Genomic DNA, 7929 nt, shown 5'->3' with positions numbered 1-7929 from the left:
ACCACATCTCAGGGCTGTATGGCTGAGGTGAATCATTTACCTCTTAATCACTGTCTTGCATCTAAATTAGCTAGGTAGTGACAGGATAATGTTAGTCTGAGAGTCATTTGGTGTCAAATGAATTGGTTGGGCTCAGTCCATTTCCCAGCTAGAGAGCGTCCACATCACAAACCCAACACCCTCTACTGACCTTCTTGTTGACAATCTCAGTAGGGAGGCCCAAACTGAATGAACATGTCCATTAGATCTGGTCCCTCCAGGTCAGAGTTGTAGTATATGAACCTAGATTTTCAAGTAAGTCAGTGCCAGATGTTCACATACTTCTTGTCAACAAGTGTGATCAAATTGTCAAAAGAGCTCAGCAGCTTTATACAATTACAACCAATAGTCAGATTTTCAAAAACTTGCACCTGACCCAAAATGCTGAATATTTTGGAAAATCTGGCCACTTATTTGGATCCCTGAATGGGAGCTAAGCTCTTGAGAAAATCTGGCTCATGGTGAGTCATTGGGAAAACTTGCCCACAGTATACTTGTTCTCTGAGCAAAAAGGGGACCCCAGTATCCAGAGCTGTCCTCTAGGCACCTTCCACTGACTCCTTGAAGTCATTCTGGGAGCAGTGGATGATGGCTAAGGTTCTCTGCTCAGTGTCCCCCTCTGATTCCTTTGTTTTGACCGGATGACCTGCACCATCATTCCTGTTTGTTCATTTTTTGTCCTCCATACTCAGTTAAGTTCTGGGTCACATGGCTCCTCTCTCATCTGAGGGGACAGGCCCTTTTGTTGTTTTGGTGGGCTCTGCCTATCATCCCAGGATTGAAATAGGCCAGCATGACATTCTCTTGAAAAAAAGATATTTCACGGTATCTAGCAACATTTTTGTTAAAGCTTCAAATAAAGTACATTGCTTTCACGGTAAGAGACAAGAATGCGATAGAATTTCCCCTGAGTACAGACGGATTCCTGCTGCCACTAGGTAAGAAGTTAGAAAGAGAAAATATTTTTAAGACATCAGAACAAGGAGGGTAGAAAACAGAAGTGGCTGCAAAATAAAATAAAATAAGAAACTCAACCTGTCAGGAATGGAGCTGTTATAGGAACGAAAGGCTGTGACAGGCATGTGTTGACGCCACCAGGCATAACAGAAAAGAAAGAAAAATCAGTATCGATTTTTTTTAACATTTACCCTAAAAACACTTTCTGCACACTGTACCGTCTTTTTGAAAAGGAGGTTAACTGAAAGAAATGACACAGACACCTTGGAACTCATAATCTTAAAATTTCACCTGTGGAGCAAACATTTTTTGGGGTAGAGAAAGACCAAGAAAAAAACGTATCAGTGGAGGAAAGAGTAAAGCTAGACAAGAGAGAACAAACAGGAAAAGCACCGAGCACACAGCCCATGTGATGCTGGATGACCTCACATGAATCCCTTTAACCCTCTCTGCTACAATTTGTCCATTGATAAAATAGGTGTAATATTACCGAATTCACAGTAGTGTTGAGACAATTAGTTTTTTTATTATTATTATTGCTCCTACAGACCAGGGCCCCCCTGTACTAGGTGCTGTACAAACATATAACAAAGACAGTCCCTGCCCCAAAGAACTTGCAAACTAATTAATGTATATAATGTGCTTCAAGATCCTTGAAAGAAAGATGCAATAGCTTTGTAAGGCATTACTATCATTAAAGTTCCAATGAATCACCACCAGGAATGGAGAACAGATCACCCTAATCTCAGATTCACAACTTCCTACCCAGTCCTTAATCTCATTGTGCAGGTCATGAACCTGAACTTGAGGACATTTTTGGAAGTCTGAAAAAGTTTTCCAAGTCTTTCAATATTATTTCCCTAAGCTCCTTTGTTCTGTCTGGTTTTGTCCAGAACCAGAAATGAAAACACTGAAATACTACTGAAGCTATTCTTGGGGTCTCCAGTTTGAACAAAAACCATGAACAGCTGTGAATGTCATGAGAAAACTTCTATGCACCAGAGTTGCGGACTGATTTCTAGACTAAAGAGTTTCAAGATAGTTATCTGAACTGTGGGATGCTTCCTTGAACTGAACCTCTGGAAATATTTTACTTTTTTCTATTCAGAACTTACCCATAGCCAGTTTGTCTATCACTGTATCTACTGATAGGACATAAATAACCTCTTAGAGTCACAACAGCAGCAATGTTCTTTGTATTCCTCTTCTTGCTTATACATATCCAGTGTGACAGTCTGTAGCCTTATGTTCACCCTCTTTACAAGACTATGATAAATTTTGTACAAAGTAATGCCTGGTGAGGTATCATTTGAAAACTCATAATTTGCTGGTCATCATTGTTCTGGTAAAATATGTGTGGCAACATTCTATGTAAACTTATAAAATTCTACTGTATGACTTTACTGAGACATGCTCCAAGTTTAGAGGAGCAGACACAAATCGATCCTTCAGAGACAAAAGGCAAACTGATGCCTCAGCCAGGTGTCAAAAAAATCAAATGGATTATCACCTGGCTAAGTGGCCATTCTTTGGCAGGAAGAAGGGCATGAGCGAGAAATGTACATTTTGGCAATGGAGGTTCTCGTGCAAATGGACTGGCTACTGCCTGAATGCCAGCTGGAGATGATTCTTAAAGAAGAGAATTGCTATAAAAATGGGGAGCCAATTCCCCAGATTACCTCTTTCCTCCCTTTGTTTCTGCCCAGGACATCCACAATGCTTGAAGGACAAGGAAAGGAGCATTGAACTGGGGGAGGGGTTCTGGCCAGAGGGCATCCAACCAGTCAGACTACAAAAGAACATGTGGTTAGAGAGACCCTTTTGCTTTAAGTTCACTTAGCTTGTCAAGTTAGATATTAGTTGCATTTTACCTTTTATTTTCTTGTAACCAAATTCTGACTTTTATGCCTCTTCACTTGTAATCACTTAAAAGCTTTCTTCTGTATTTAATAAACCTGCTTGATCTAAACCAGTGTGTGTTTGGATTGAAGTGTCTGGAAAACTTCATTTGAGATAACAGGATTTGCGCATATCATTTTCTATTAATAAAACGACAGACTTTCTATGAGCTTGTATTGTCCAGAAGGAAAGAGCTGGGCAGTACAAGCTGCACTTTTCTGGGGCCAAGTCTGGGACTGGGAATTTGCTGGTGTTGCTCTGAAGTATAATTCAGAGGTGGCAGGCTGGCTGACTGAGGCACTGTTGCAGTATAGCTGGGGGGTAATTTATATGCTGGAGGCTGTGTGTGAGCAGACCAAGAGGGGTCCTCTCAGAATAAAGCAGTGTAAAAGGCATCTCAGGCTGGAAAACAGAAGACAGCTGTCTAATGGTCCAGTGCTCTAGGGAATGTCACAACCAGTCAACCAACTTTATCCTTCATATAACTCCTGTAAAGTCAAAAGTGATACCCCAGGATGATTCAGGCCCACTGTACACAACAGGAACCCTGGTAGTAATTCCTGATAAGAGCTGAGGGACCAATAATTGCAACAAATAATTTATTCAAAGATGTTACCGTCTAACTTATTTGATGAATGTTATTTGGAATTTTTTTAACTCTCTGGCTTGATTACCACTATTCAACATTTGAGCTACGCAGCTAAGTTATAATTGGCCAAAAAAGTCACATGGTATAGTTTATGTTCCCTGACTGTTTGAACAGGGAACACAAATGTTTCATTGTTTGAGCATGAAAATACTTACTTCTATTTCCTGAAATACTCATGAATTGGACTATGAATGTCACTTGCCAAGAATACTCTTGCCAGTAAAACTCAATAAATGTTTGTGGAGTGAGAACACGAAAGAGGAACAAATGTGGCCAAAGTAACCTCATTTAAACCTTCATGCATTTGCTGAAAAATGTTTGCATTATTTGCCTTAACCTGTTCCTCATGTTTCACCTGATGTTTCATATTCAGCAAGCATTGTCATAAGACTGATACAAACTGGGCATTTTGCTTTCTTTCATGACTGTAGACATGCAGCTGTGTTTACTTTGTTCACATACTCTCTTCTTCAAATGCTGCTGTTGCATCATGGAAGTTTTTGCAAACTATTCTGTATAGAAGGAATTCTGATAACACATCAGTTTTCTCCGTGTTTCTCATTCTTTATTATGAGGGATATTTGCATGAAAATGGCAACTCTCTTGCTGAAGCCGTCATCTGGTTTCTCAGAAACTGCTTATGCCCCTCACATGAGGTCATATTCCTCCGTATGACATCGTAACTAGCTGCAGAGCAACCACTTGCAATGCTGCCAAGGATCCTGACTTCTGGGCCGGAATAGGCAGCAGATTCTAAAAAACCAGAGACCCTATTTTTCTTGCAATTTTTCTTAATATTATATAATTAGAAAAAAATAACACACATTGTACATGACATACCACTGTGGTTTGATGGCGCTTTCCTTCTGAAAATCACTTTGTAAGAAAAAGATCCCCTCACTGGCCATCTCTTCTCTCAACCTAGAAACTCCACACTGCTTGGTTGGAACATGTTTAATTCTTCAGACCGCGAGGGAAAACTCTGATGACCATGGCTGATCTGCAGACTGTGTCCTGAGAACGGATGCAGAAGGTGACTTGTACGTGAAATGAATACTTGTCAGAGAACTTTCAATGCATCCCAGCAGCTTGTTTTCTGAAGAAACTCTGGGTACGAGGCAGAAGTAATCAGGAGTCAGAGCAGGGAAAGAGGCAATGCGAACCTCTCTGAGAAGAAATGTACCCTGTCATGAATAATACTTTCTTCTTTTGCGGGGCCAAGCAGTGTAGCTCAATGGGCACCCACACTACCCTGGGTACATGAGTCTGGGTTTGAGTCTGACATTAAAACTCAGCCTCAGACCCAGGGCTGTGTCATGGCAGTACAGGGAGCTGCAGTGAAGTGCTCTGCTGTTGAAGATGTGGCCCTTTGGTGGAGAAGTTATCTAGGGAGAAGTTAAAGGCCAATGGGTGCTTCCAGGAGAAGTAGAGGATAACGTTAGATTCATAGGTGTGAAGGCCAGAAAGAACCATTCTGGTCATCTTGTTTGACCACCTGCAGAACACAGGCCATAGAACTTCACCCAGTGAGTCCTGCATGCCTTCCCAATGCCTTACTATCATGGTTTTGATACCACATGTTCTAATATCCACCTGTGTTTCTGGTGTAAAAGGTACAGTATTTACCAGTTGGAGAACAGCTGCTGCCTTTGCCTCTGCAGCTACTGCCCTGTCACTGTCTGAACTCAGTAGCATTTGGGGGCATGCAGACTAGACGCAATGCACTATAGTAGCAAAAAATTACTTTGTACCAATACAATGTCCATGCTGGGGCAATGCCCAGGAAAAGCTGACTGAACACTGCCTTTCAAAGGATCCAAATGCCCAGGATGAAATGGAAACTGCTGATGCCAAGTTTGAAATGACCCCGCTGCTGAGGAGCTGCTGAGGTGCAGTGTTTCCCCACAGACTTCATTGCTAATAGCTGAATTCTCTCTTTATTGTTGGTTGCAGAGGTCCCCTTCCACTCTGTCGTACCTCTTCCTTCACCAGAGTGGCTCTTTAACAAGCTGCGTCATGGTGGCTATGCGTGGTACTCATCTAAATCTTGACAGCCTCTCAGGATCCACCTCATCCTTTAACTTTGTAGCATAAATCCCTACTGAGTGCAAGTGCAAAACAAAAGGACTTCTCCCAGCCCCAACACACATACCTGCCCCCACCGCACAAAACAAAACCAGATTATGACAGACATTGCACAGTGGTAGGACGCCCCCTCCAGACTGCACACAACAAGCTCTTTATGCCCCATGTGATGGGCAGAGATCTAGGGAAGGCTCCAGACCAATCTGCTTTAGTGTATGTAATTTTTTAAAATCTCCCATTACTTTCGTGGCCTCAACCTTTCTTTCCTTCATTTTCCATCTGGTATTTTTTTCCATCTTATCTTCTTCTTTCATCAAAATGCCTGTTTCCTCAGGCTGGAACCACCACATACCTGATCTATATGCAGATCAAACCTGGGAACAGATGCTATTGTCAGCTTTCATTAGTTTATTACAGCTTTTTTTATTTGAACTTTTCAGCCATTATAACACCAGACTCCCCAACTCTCACTTCCACCAATATGCCCTCTATCCTGGAGGCTGAAAAAGAGGAACACGGGCTTCTTCATAAAGGAGCAGATCATTAATGAATCAAGTTCAGTATCTTGGAAGTGGGCAATACCTGATGCATCTGAGGAAGGCAAAATAACCCTTGATGAACCAGGCAAATTATGCAATAGAGAAGGGAAATTCTTTCTGGAACCCTGCAATGAGTAGCTGATACCCTGATGCTTGCTGGCCTTATAGTAACTTGCCCAAATGCTATCAGTCGTGGGAATCCAAGGGGTTCTTTCTAGTCACCTGCAAAATTAAGCCTTCCACCCGCTCTTCAGGAAGGAATCAGTGGAACTATACAACATCAGGCATTTCCTTCGTACTCAAATCCACTCTAACTACCTCCCTTCCATCTGGGAGGCGTCCCTTCTGAGGTGCTCGGGGTGTCATGGAGATTCCCATCTAGGAAACAAAATACTTATATTTCCAGAGGAGACTGGATTTTGGGGACTGAACAGCAATGAACAAAAATGAAATATGGAGCCTTTAACACCCATTTCATCAGCTCAGATCGAGCTCATGTAGGTTAGGTGACAATCTCATGGTTGTTTGGTGGCTTATATTAAAGGATTTGTTGTGTCTCGATCTAGCTCCTAGTAGACCGGTGTTCATATCACATAGAGCACCGCTGCAGCCGGTGCTAATCGGTCTCTTTGCTAACTGCCAAGGCTTGAACAAACCCGAAAATGAAAAAGTCTCCTACCCATACAGTTCCTCTGCTGTAAGTAAAGGCTGAGGCATATTAGCATGGAGGAGCATGGGGAAGCTCACCTCTCTCTCCTAGGGATACATGGAGGACTTTGGTCCTAGGTACTCCAGCCTTGCAACTTTCCCTCACACAAAAGTCCCAAACACACAAAAATGGAAGAGCTCTTTTCCCTTCGGTCTTAGCAAAGTTCTACGAGGTATGGCTAAGGGCCAGATCCCCTGGTAGAGTTCTGCTGGCATAATCAGGCCTTCAACTCAGTTTAACAAGCCCAGGGAAGATTCCTGCAGTCAGAGGTCTCTCCAGTGGCATAGTGCTCATGTAGGGACTACTATACCACACACTCTCCCTGCAGCTGGTGTAACAAGGCAGAGAGGTGCGGCTGGAAGAAGGGGGGTGGCTGGGATGCCACGCTGATCATCCCTGTCTTTCCAGCCCCCGGTGGGTAATAAAGGCTGGCGTACATCAGAGTAGCCCTCCAGCTGCTCTAACAGTGCATGAGGGACTACTATGACATGCGTAAAACAGCACCGGGGCAGAGCAGTATAAGGGAGAGCTTTAAGTCATCTAGGCACACAACCCTCTGGCTTCTGTCTCTGCATTTTGGTCACACTCGAGGATCTGGCTGAAAGCATGAAAGAAACCCCCAAAGCTCAAACCAAGGCTTACGTTTAGAGAGACCCATTCAGTTCTTGGTTGCGGGATCGGCAAGGGGGGAGTTTTGCAATGGGCAGGAGGCACAGCATGGACATTACTCTCAGGGGCTGTTCCCCAAGTTACTTTTCCTACCCACGAATTCATGGGACAGAAGCTGTGTAGCTGCTGTTTCCTTGCCGCCTGAGTAGATGTTTCAGGGTAACATTAGCCAGTGACACCTTCTTAGACATAAACAGCGAGGAGTTCTTGTGGCACCTTAGAGACTAACAAATTTATTTAGGCATAAGCTTTAGTGGGCTAGAATCCACTTCATCAGATGCATGGAGTGGAAAATACAGGAGCAGGTATAAATACATGAAAAGATGTGAGTTGCTTTACCAAGTGTGAGGTCAGTCTAACGAGACAATTCAATTAACAGTAGA

This window comes from Natator depressus, chromosome 9 (genome assembly GCF_965152275.1).
Source record: "Natator depressus isolate rNatDep1 chromosome 9, rNatDep2.hap1, whole genome shotgun sequence".
NCBI classification, from domain to species: Eukaryota; Metazoa; Chordata; order Testudines; family Cheloniidae; genus Natator; species Natator depressus.
Note: the sequence above shows the minus strand (reverse complement) of the source record.